Genomic DNA, 12851 nt, shown 5'->3' with positions numbered 1-12851 from the left:
ACTGACCTGCAGGGTGATGTCATGCAAATCACATGGATTTCATATCAAAACACTTGCATATATCATATAATAGCACAATATAGATGTTCTGAGGTGTTTGATTTGATTGGTGAACTTGTGTGCATCCAAAACTGTCAGAAAACTCAGCCGAATGCTGTCTGGATGGTAGTTTTCAGGGCAGGGTTTATGGCTCCTGGAGGAATTGTATTCATTCTAATTTGAAAAATAAAATATCACAATGAAAATAAAGAATAAGGACTTATCAATCTCTACTCATATCCTCTAGCGTATATGAAGATATAAATCAATAGTTTTGTAAGTGAACAGAAAGACAGGCCAATATACTGTACTGAATATGATTTGTACTGTGATGCCACAGACTCTGATAGTACTGTAAGTATGCAATACTGTAATATTGTATTGTGCCTAAATTTAGACTTACTTGGACATACTGATAACTCAGCTCTTTCACTCTCTCAGAGTTGAGCTCAAAGGGTAGTAAGTGTGCAACAGTGGATGTTCAGTGATTACTGTACTGTATGATAATGGACATTTACGCTATTTCTCTTCTGTAGTCTGAATCTTTGGATTATTGACGCCACAGAGAAACCACTGATGTTGGTTTGGACCATGAAGTCCTGCTTCTCTCATTGGCAGTCCATGAACCAGAACATGGTCAATGATTGTTGCCCAAATATCATCATTTACAGTATTGCAACTCTTGGGACTCTCTGTTTTTCTCTTCATCCTCTTCCTCCTACCTGCACCCTCCTCTTCCTTGTACCCCACTCATTAGACAGAAGTGTTATCAATTTTGAGTGGTAGTGTTCAAATGGAGACAACTGTGCACTAATTGTGTTCAACTTCTGCGTTGTTTGGTTATCTATATAATTAAGAAGTGCATCAGAATACACAATGTGTTCACAGTTTTGCAAAAAGGGTTAATGAGTTTGGTAAAATGGGTGAAAGTGGGTGAAAGTAGTCTATGGTTTTGCCAAAAAAGGGAATAATTCAATAAATGTGTTCAGGCATTTGAGAATTTGATTCAGAGAATGGGGTTTAGTGTTTGAGCAACTGTGAAAAACTGTAATAATTTGCAAAGATGTACTATGATATTAAGACATGTACTAAGACAATTGCAATTTGATGAAATGAATGAGAAATGCAATTCTGTTGTGGACAATTGTGAAGTGGTTTGGAGATTTGTCCATGTTGTTTTGAGAAACTGTTTCAAGAAATGAGCCAAACCAATGGATAAAACTAAAATGGTCAATGCACCAAATGGTGTTGCTGGTGCTGGTGATGCTGGTGGTGCTGGTGGTGCTTCTGCTACTGGTGCTGGTGCTGGTGCTGGTGCTGGTGCTGCTGAGAGCAGAGGTGCACAGAGGACCACAGAGTCACTGTGCCCCACCGGTGTTGGTGATGCCGCTATGGTGTTCCTCTTTGAATGTAAGAGAGAGAGGTGATATCAATTCACAGCATGTAAATGATCACATTGGGTGCTTCACATACCTGTTACATGAGAACAGATCACATTAAGTAGCCTAAATCATAGATATTCCACCCTTCTGTGTGCTTGATAACACCATCTTCCAGGACGACGTGACCGTCTACATTACAGTTTTTTCTGAATGCTCAAGCACTAATCATGATTCTTGTAGTACAATTTCTAAAACTATTAACACATATATCAAAACCACTCACTGAGTTTGCAAAACTAAAAGCACCGACTGTGAGTTCAGCTGCTCAGTTTGTCATACGCGCCTACCACGTATGAGGTCAGTTCTTTTGCATGTAGAAGAGTGAGCTATGGCTTTGCATACATTAAATGACATCTACCCATTGAGAGCTTTCAGAAAATATATGACTTATGGTACCTAGGTGTACGTATCCCAGTGTTGCACCTCAAAATGTACCGACTGTGAGTTCAGCTGCTCAGTTTGTCATACGCGCCTACCACGTATGAGGTCAGTTCTTTTGCATGTAGAAGAGTGAGATATGGCTTTGCATACATTAAATGACATCTACCCATTGAGAGCTTTCAGAAAATATATGACTTATGGTACCTAGGTGTACGTATCCCAGTGTTGCACCTCAAAATGTACCGACTGTGAGTTCAGCTACTCAGTTTGTCATACGCGCCTACCACATATGAGGTCAGTTCTTTTGCATGTAGAAGAGTGAGATATGGCTTTGCATACATTAAATGACATCTACCCATTGAGAGCTTTCAGAAAATATATGACTTATGGTACCTAGGTGTACGTATCCCAGTGTTGCACCTCAAAATGTACCGACTGTGAGTTCAGCTGCTCAGTTTGTCATACGCGCCTACCACGTATGAGGTCAGTTCTTTTGCATGTAGAAGAGTGAGATATGGCTTTGCATACATTAAATGACATCTACCCATTGAGAGCTTTCAGAAAATATATGACTTATGGTACCTAGGTGTACGTATCCCAGTGTTGCACCTCAAAATGTACCGACTGTGAGTTCAGCTGCTCAGTTTGTCATACGCGCCTACCACGTATGAGGTCAGTTCTTTTGCATGTAGAAGAGTGAGATATGGCTTTGCATACATTAAATGACATCTACCCATTGAGAGCTTTCAGAAAATATATGACTTATGGTACCTAGGTGTACGTATCCCAGTGTTGCACCTCAAAATGTACCGACTGTGAGTTCAGCTGCTCAGTTTGTCATACGCGCCTACCACGTATGAGGTCAGTTCTTTTGCATGTAGAAGAGTGAGCTATGGCTTTGCATACATGAAATGACATCTACCCATTGAGAGCTTTCAGAAAATATATGACTTATGGTACCTAGGTGTACGTATCCCAGTGTTGCACCTCAAAATGTACCGACTGTGAGTTCAGCTACTCAGTTTGTCATACGCGCCTACCACGTATGAGGTCAGTTCTTTTGCATGTAGAAGAGTGAGATATGGCTTTGCATACATGAAATGACATCTACCCATTGAGAGCTTTCAGAAAATATATGACTTATGGTACCTAGGTGTACGTATCCCAGTGTTGCACCTCAAAATGTACCGATTGTGAGTTCAGCTGCTCAGTTTGTCATACGCGCCTACCACGTATGAGGTCAGTTCTTTTGCATGTAGAAGAGTGAGATATGGCTTTGCATACATTAAATGACATCTACCCATTGAGAGCTTTCAGAAAATATATGACTTATGGTACCTAGGTGTACGTATCCCAGTGTTGCACCTCAAAATGTACCGACTGTGAGTTCAGCTGCTCAGTTTGTCATACGCGCCTACCACGTATGAGGTCAGTTCTTTTGCATGTAGAAGAGTGAGCTATGGCTTTGCATACATGAAATGACATCTACCCATTGAGAGCTTTCAGAAAATATATGACTTATGGTACCTAGGTGTACGTATCCCAGTGTTGCACCTCAAAATGTACCGACTGTGAGTTCAGCTACTCAGTTTGTCATACGCGCCTACCACGTATGAGGTCAGTTCTTTTGCATGTAGAAGAGTGAGATATGGCTTTGCATACATTAAATGACATCTACCCATTGAGGGCTTTCAGAAAATATATGACTTATGGTACCTAGGTGTACGTATCCCAGTGTTGCACCTCAAAATGTACCGACTGTGAGTTCAGCTGCTCAGTTTGTCATACGCGCCTACCACGTATGAGGTCAGTTCTTTTGCATGTAGAAGAGTGAGATATGGCTTTGCATACATTAAATGACATCTACCCATTGAGAGCTTTCAGAAAATATATGACTTATGGTACCTAGGTGTACGTATCCCAGTGTTGTACCTCAAAATGTACCGACTGTGAGTTCAGCTGCTCAGTTTGTCATACGCGCCTACCACGTATGAGGTCAGTTCTTTTGCATGTAGAAGAGTGAGCTATGGCTTTGCATACATGAAATGACATCTACCCATTGAGAGCTTTCAGAAAATATATGACTTATGGTACCTAGGTGTACGTATCCCAGTGTTGCACCTCAAAATGTACCGACTGTGAGTTCAGCTGCTCAGTTTGTCATACGCGCCTACCACGTATGAGGTCAGTTCTTTTGCATGTAGAAGAGTGAGATATGGCTTTGCATACATTAAATGGGCTACATCATATATTTTTGGAATGCTTGTGATGTTTTGATGCCATTTAAGGTATAATAAGCTATATTCCACCCTTCTGTGTGCTTGTGACCGTTTGCATTGAAGTATACTTTTCGATAGGGGTCGTTTTTTGGGTGTTACATGAGGACAGATATAATAATTCCAATTCTACTCACTGCTCAGTTGAACTCCAACCCTTTAATCCTTCTCCACTACTCACACAGGTACAGCTCACACTTATTTTGCTGTCTCCACATCTACCACCTGTAACACACCAAAACCGGCAAGATGGGGGGGGGGGGGATCATAAGTCATTTTAGTCAGCTTAAATGGGGTTGTACTTACTTTACTTTAAGTAAACTGTGAAGACTTGCCTGTCACTGCCAGACAGACATTATAAATCCCCCCAAAATGTACTGGATATTGTCAAACTGTGTATAAAGTACTTGTTTTCTTGCTTTACAGCTACAGTCAAATAACAGTAAATCTTACAACACTGCCTCTATCTAGGGCTCCCAAAAACATTGTGTATCTCATTGTGGTCATTACAAACAGCAATTTGTACCTATCACAATTAGTGATAGGTACAAATGAATTATCACCTCCAAAACATACACAAGAGATAAATTCATAGGAAGACATGTAATTTAATAAATTAACAATATATCATTACATACACAAAATAGGCGCACATCTCATTACATCATTTACAGTACAATGACATTATAATGACGGACAAATAGCAGAGCTGATGCACTCACTGATAGCAGCACTGAAATGTATGTGACTACTGGTGCTAAAGTGACAGAATGCTAGGTTACTGTGCATTGTTGTCTTCTACGGTCTTTACAGACAAGCAGACTTGTCGAAGACATGTGAAACTGGACAATACATATCACACCAAATTTTAATGATCTTGGGGGCCCTGAGGTGAAACTGTTTACAATGTCCATACCATGTTCGGGTCTAAGTGCCCATGGGGGCCCAAGTTTGAATCCGACCTGCGGTCATTTTCCGATTCCACCCCATCTCTCTCCCACTTACTTCCAGTCACACTTCACATGCAGCATGACAAACAGTTGGTGATTTTGATTCAGATAAATACGGTAGCCTAACAAACAATGACGTTAATCATGTAGTACCATGCATGTCATAATTTATGCTGTTCCTTTGCAATTCAATTCAGTTTCAGAAAGGTTTAGAATGTAAATAAACATAAGCTACTTTACTATAGTAAAATTTAACAATAAATATTAATTATAAGTGCTTGTAGAAAGAAAGTTATGAAGAAAAATAATGTCAACCTTCGGGGGTGTTTTTTTAACAACTGCAAACAGTGCAAGAGTAATATAGATAAAGTTATTGAATGTCACACACACCCACTACAGTGAACTGTGAAAGCCATCCTCTGCATCTGACCGATCCTATACTTAAGAGCGGTGAGCACACATAACAGCTGTGCCCGGGGAACAGTTATGACAACCAATATGTGGCCAAAGAGATCTCTTTGCACATATTTGGATAACTACTAGTCTACTACTAGCCAGTTCAAGTTTTGTATAGATTTCTACAAATGAACAATAAAACCTCTACTTTGGAGAGATTTTCACAAACAAACAATACATATCAGTTCAAGTTTTGTATAGATATCTAAAAATGAACAATAACTGATTGGAAGAACTGATCATTTAAACTGATTGAATGAACTGCTGATTAAACTGATTGAAAGTGATCTTAGAAAACCTAGGCTGACGTTGGATGGAGATGAAGGACAGCATTCTGTAAAAGAATAGAAAAATAATATTTAGAGAAGAATTTAAATGTATACTGTATATATCTCCCACAAAAAAATATGCTCACCTACCATTCTTTCCTGCATTCACCTTCTTCCTCCCCCTTCTGCCTGCAAATGCAGAATATATGGAGGTTGTAGAGGCAGGCGGGATGAGGGTGGTGGAGGTTGAGAGGAGCAGGTTGATGTAGAGGAATGTTGTATGGGAGTGGTGAGGGTATGTAGGGTGGAAGTGGGAGTGGTGAGGGTATGTAGGGTGGAAGTGGGAGTGGTGAGGGTATGTAGGGTGGGAGTGGGAGTGGTGAGGGTATGTAGGGTGGAAGTGGGAGTGGTGAGGGTATGTAGGGTGGGAGTGGGAGTGGTGAGGGTATGTAGGGTGGGAGTGGTGAGGGTAGTTAGGGTGGGTGGGTTGAGGGTATGTAGAGTGGGAGTGGTGAGGGTAGTTAGGGTGGGTAGGGTGGGAGTGGGAGTGGGAGTGGTGAGGGTAATGAGGGTGGGAGTGGAGATAGTAGGGAGGATAGGAGCAGGTGCAATGGAGACAGCTGGCTGTGGTACTGTGAAATAATCAGAACATGCAATAAATATGTTATATCCATTACAAATCATCAATCATATTATAATCAATGTGTGTAATGCGTTACAAAGAAATGTGTTACAGTAACTTATTATACGGCTCTCTAGAATGTTGAGGGAGCTCCCATTCACTTTGAATGGGCCTCTCAACGTTCTACCGGTCAGTTATTTTTGCATAATGACCGCTCCGAAGGTATAATGACCGCTGCCAATGGCAACGGGTTCACTCTGCTAGTTGTAGCGGAAGCAACGAAACGGTAGCCAAGTCATTGCTAAAGACACATTGAGATAAGTTTCTTTTCTCGTTTTGGCAAGTTGCCGTATAATAAGCGCGATAATGTATAGAACGCCGGTCATTATCGGAAAATAATTCCCTTCAGGACGAAGCAAAACCCCTCCGCTGCACGTCGGGGTTCAGTTCATCCTGTCGGGAATTATTTTCCGATAATGACCGGCGTTCTATACATCATCCCTTACATAACAACTCTTTTGGGTAAAAAGTTGTATAACGTACTACTTCTGTTTTGTCCTACTAAGCAAATTGGTGGCCTGAGAGGAACCCTTTGATGCCACATGTATTCTTGTCTATATGTTTATTCTCTGTTGTTTTGGTTGTTGTCTGGAGGTGTCAGCTGTTGTTGATGTTTGAATTATCTTTTAATCTCTGTCTTTTTAGCTGTGACCCACTTTCGAATGAGATGAAATGTGCTATACAAATTAAACGTATTACTACTGTGCCCTGGTTAGAAAACCCTTTTTTTTAACAGTTAACGTCAACAATGTATATCAGACATCCCAAAAAGCAAAAAGTAATTTAAGGGAGGTATCTAAAAAAAACTTTAGCCTACCTAGAGAATATTTTCTTGTCAAGTGCTCTGTTTGTGGCATTTTGTATAATAAAGAGCACAAAAGAAATACCTGTTATGTCCTCCATAGTACAACTTTATGTAGGCCTACAAATTTAGCAACAGATATTGGTTTCTGCCAAAGTCGAGCAACATAACAGTAATGTAAAAGTAACGAGTAATGCAAAAAGTTTCTTTCCATAGAGGATAACTAAGTACAGTAACTGGTTACTTTTCTAAGAAGTAACAAGCAAACACTACTGTTAGTGGTTTTAAAAACAGGGTCTTCAAGAATGTACTAAGTAAGGAATAATCAACTCCACGCCGTGCGTTTCTAGGAAAATAATGCACATTCGAAGTGGTAATAAGGACCCGACGCCGCAGGCGGAGGGGACTTTACACTTCGATAAGTGCATTATTTTCCTAGAAACGCACGGCGCGGAGTTGATTATCCCGCTTATACCACTGCTACTATCATTTTCGTTTATATTGCCGCTGTCTTAGATACAACATTGCTGTTTTTAACGTTACATTCACATAGGCGAATTGATATTCAAGTGTTATAAGCCCAAAAGAAGGGAACTACTTCATAGCCGTGCGGTATATAGAAAAATAATGCACGTTCCAAATAGCGCATCACAATAGGAAATTTAAAGCATACTTACAATTCAGGAGTTTTTCAAAGACCTCCTTCATTGCGTTGAAGGCCTCCATCTTGTCCGCATTCAGCTGCTCATCAAGGTGTAAGAGCTGCGCCTTGAACCCTGTCTTGCTTTTCTTGCCCACGAGCAGCAGGGGGTAAAATCCAACGGCTTTTAGTTTGTGCAACTGTAAAAAAACAAGAACAAATCATTAGATAATCAGATTTGGGAGGACAGAATACATATATTTTTTTTACTCTGACAGTAGGAAAAGGGGTCTCTGCAGCACACATCATTTTGAGTGTTCACTTAGTACACCCTAGTGCAATTGTTTTGTGCTTTCATGATGCTCTCAAGCACTGATGGTTCTGTCAGGACCGTCAAAAATACACAAGAGAAATATCTTCAGAACCAATCATATTTGTATTTGGCAGTATGACTCTGTTCAGAGGAAGTTCCCTGTCTTTCCTAGGCTGGGTGAACCCTGCCTGAACTTCCGGGGAATTTGAATTTCGCCCGGAAGCTCAGGCTGGAAACCAGCAGATCTATCTCCCCTGTTTACTGCCAGAACCTTTGGCTCCAATCAGAAACAGCCATACTCTAGTCCTGGCCGATGACGTGACGATAATGAAACTTAAGCGACGTAAAGCAGCAGTTGTGTACACACTCAATGCCGCTGTCGCTTCTGTTTTGGAAGATTTTAAAGGCAAGTTTTCTTTTAAAACAGAACAAAAACTTGCCCTGGAACAGAAGAAGGACATCTTTGCGATTCTACCGTCTAAAAGTTTAATTTACCAACTAGCCCCGCTCATGGCAATTGCGAATGGAGTCATTTGAACGATGTCCTTGATCACGCCTCTTGTGCAGTAGAAACAAAGCGCAGCCTCCCCAGACTAATGTTCAATCTTAAAAGATTGAGTTTAGTATGGTGAAAACCAGACTATGTCTTTCCATGAGCTCCATGGAAAGCCTAGACAGGGAACAGCAGCACCCTCAGGGGACTACCCTCCCAGTTTAAACTTTGTTATTACATATTATTATTACGTGTGTGTGTGTGTGTGTGTGTGTGTGTGTGTGTGTGTGTGTGTGTGTGTGTGTGTGTGTGTGTGTGTGTGTCAGCCTATGTTAGGCCTGAGCAATAATTCAATAACTTATCAAATTATGATAGACAGTTGATCAATATAAAACATGTTAAATATATAGCAAAAAGAGATGGGACCACTGTTCTGGAATTTATTTACAGGCATTATTAAAATAATAAATATACTTACACCGACAATGACACCATCCAGCACCTTCCCTGCATTCTGGGCCGATGGGGGCTTTTCAATAATTTTTTTTATTTTATTTTTTTTTTGTTGCTTGTGCGGCTGTTGTACGGCACACGAAGGACACTTCTTTTGTGCCACAGCCATCCTGGCCTGGCAACCAACACAAATCTTGAAACTAGATCCGGGCATCTTCATGTAGACAAAAATGGATGAGGAAGATGGAGAAAGTTCAGAGATGAGAGTGAAACATTTGAATGGGAAGAGAAAAATAAAGAACAGCAAAAACAGGGAGAAACGACTTTGGCACAGATTCACTAACATCTTCAACAGGATAATTTTAAAAAAGCTATGTGCTAAACACAACTTCATATTGTCTGGCTATCACCATCAGAGGTGGGCAGTAATAAAGTACATTTACTTAAGTACTGTATTTACAGTTTTTGAGTATTTGCACGTCACTCTAGGCCTATATTGAAAGTCTGTCCCCTGTCTGTCTGTGAGAGGCATGCAAGAGTTGGAAACCCTATAAATGCCATTTCAAATTGTACTTTAATACTTAAGTATTTTTAAAAGCAAGTACTTCAGTACTTTCACGTAAGTACTATTCTGAACATGCAACTTTTACTTGTATCGGAGTAACATTTGACCAGTAGTATCTGTACTTTGAATTAAGTACTGAAATTGAGTACTTCGCCCACCTCTGATCACCATACTACTAAGCTCAATCTTTTAAGATTGAACATTAGTCTGGGGGAGATTATTGTGAATAAAGTATATGACACTGTATTATGTCAGCCTATTGTATTTTTGAATAATTCGATTTTTAAAATGTATTTGTGTATGGGAGAAGAAAACAGAGCCCAGACTATTACTGTTCATACTTGGAAAAAGCCTTAATTAGGCTAACTGAAGGCAGCAATTTCTACAAGCCACATACAAACTTGTGGTAATAAAGATAATAATTAATTTACTTATTAGGCTACTTCAATCATGCTAGCAGTATAACTTTGTCGAGTGCTAGCAATCAAGTAGCTCATGGTTCACCAATGCAAGGTTTCAAAATAAAGTAAACATTAGGCTACTAGTTTATATAACTTCTTTCCTAAAACAGTCTTCTGCTGTTGACTTATGAAGCACTTTTCTGATTTTAAGCAAACCAAATGTCTATTGTAAACAGAGCAAAGGACTTTAATACGTTTGCCTAGCTGCCCATTCTAACCAAATCTATTGCTGTATTAGCTTGCTAACTTGACATAAACTAGCTCAGAAAATATTTTGCAACGTGGTTGTCAAATTTTCTACATGCCCTGATCAGTTGCAAAAACATTATGTGGATCGTATGATATTTCAACAAAAATACATATGTAACTTAAATATGTAAAACAATTACTAGCAAAACACCTACCTCTCTCCTGGTATTATAGTCAAATTGTGGTGGCAAATCATGACGACATACGATATTTCACATCGCTGGCCCTGATTGGCTGAAATAATGCAAGAGGCTTACATTCTCGGCCGCGATATTTTGTAGAGGGGTTACAATTCCACCAGGAGACCGGGTTGCCATGTGACGAATCACGAGGCACGGACCCGCACGGACTCTTGTGGATATAGAGCTCCCCAGTCCCGCCCACAGCCTTGTCCGGAAGTAAAAATCCAATACAATTTCTCCATTGACAATTGGAGAATAAGCCATAACATCGTAACCGTCCATGGTAGACTTAAAACCAGCTACGATGTGACTAAGCGATTATACCTGCTCATATAGATGTCAAAAGTTAATGGGGGCATCAACCTTGTTTTGAGAAAACAATGCTTTATTCACGATTTAACGAGAGAGTTACTACACTACCCGACACCCTAACGTGTAAAACTGGTGAAAGCAGAGCCTTTGATTGGTAGAGATCGCCGTTGCCATGGCAATGCCAAACAAACTGTACTCAGCTTTTCCCGCGCCTATCGTCCAACTTCGTCTCGCTGGAACTTCAAAACTTAAAATGGCTGCAGGGCTGATCAGGACCGATGTGTGGTCTTCCGAAAAATAACGGTTTTCTCATCTTGAAGGTTGAATTTACTCAATGGAAACGGTAGGAAGTAATCATCTTCTTTTCTCAGATTAATATGGAACCATGTTAAACTATCTTTAGGCTGCAAATGTTGGAAATGTGTGTACGTTTGCAAAGCATCCTGGGATTTGAGTTCTCTATCTCGGAATTTAAGATATGTACACAGTCTTGTACCTTTCGCTTTTTTTACATTTTCTGTTCATTTTTTCACTCGAAATTATAAGTTATATGCTTATGAGTCACATCGTAGCTGGTTAGCCTAAGGCATGGTCTAAAACTCTTTATATCCGAATTTTTCCAGAAGTCAATGGGAGAAATGAATGAGAATTTTACTTCCGGACAAGCACCTCTCTCGGAGGAGGGGCGGGACTGGGGAGCTCTATGGGGAGGCATCTAAACACCTGCACACACGTCAGGGATGTAAAAGCCAATTAGGGCAAAGACCTGACGTCATGAAGGGAGGGTCTAGGCTCCGCTGCTCTCCGCAGTACCTCCAGACCGGCTGCTCTTTTGCGGAGCAGCCGTCTGACCACGCCTTGCTCCCGCGATAAGTTGAGGCCATGTGATACCCACTGCCGAGTCGAAAACACGCCCATCTAGACCATCGTGGACAGATTTTTAACCACGTGCATCTTGTGCTGCGCAGTTTTTGTGCTGCGCAGCCAACTTGAACGCGCCTAATGAAAATAACATAGGTTACGTACCATCTCAGCTTCCGCCAATCGGAGGAGGATCCTCCGATCACGCCGGATTCGGCGTAGCCTCCACGTGGGTAACAGGGGGTAAATAAAGGCAAGCAAAGCAAGCACGAAGAAATCCATTGTGGTAAACAAAGCCGTTCAAATATTTTGGCGGGTTGGGGAATCGCGATCAAATGTGAGCCCGTCACTTCCGCCAAGTGCGAAACTTCAGTGTTCCATATGAGACAATACTTACCCACGACAGTGTGCACTACAGAGGTAAGTGCTCAGTGCGCACTACGCACTACATTTCAGTGCACTTACGGAAGTGCGCCATATGAGACACAGCAATTTGATGCAATTTTCCGTGATATTTTAGAGGAGGCTGAGCCTCCCCTGCACTCAATGAGCAATCGCCTCTGCACCATCAAAGTCTCCTGAAGCAATGAAATCTACGCACCAGCGTCGCAAGAAGTAGGATGGAGGGCCACCCTGTGCAAGACTCACGGCAAAGACCTCTCCTGCAGTTCTGCATCGCATGCCCAGTGAAGATGAGTCGAGCTGGATGTTAATCTGTTGTGAGCTGTTTGGCTGGAAACACCAAAAGCTCAGTTAATGACAGACTAATGACAAATTTACAAACTGAATAATGACATTTGCCAAAGTAGGCTAACTTTATTACCACGTTGAGGAGTGGCATGATTCCCCTGTGAAAAGTTGGCTCTCATGTTTAGCCACTAGAGGGCGACTCTTCATTGGGAATAGGGAAATATACAACATCAATGAATAGTTTTGCACTCAACTGTCAAAATGCAAAAAAAACATTCCACTATCTCTTTGTCCCTATTGATACTAGTTTAAGTTGGTCAAAAACACTGCTCTAT

The sequence above is a fragment of the Sardina pilchardus genome, chromosome 18 (genome assembly GCF_963854185.1).
Source record: "Sardina pilchardus chromosome 18, fSarPil1.1, whole genome shotgun sequence".
Classification (NCBI taxonomy): domain Eukaryota; kingdom Metazoa; phylum Chordata; class Actinopteri; order Clupeiformes; family Clupeidae; genus Sardina; species Sardina pilchardus.
The sequence above is the reverse complement of the archived record's forward strand: the minus strand, read 5'-3'. Positions refer to the sequence as shown.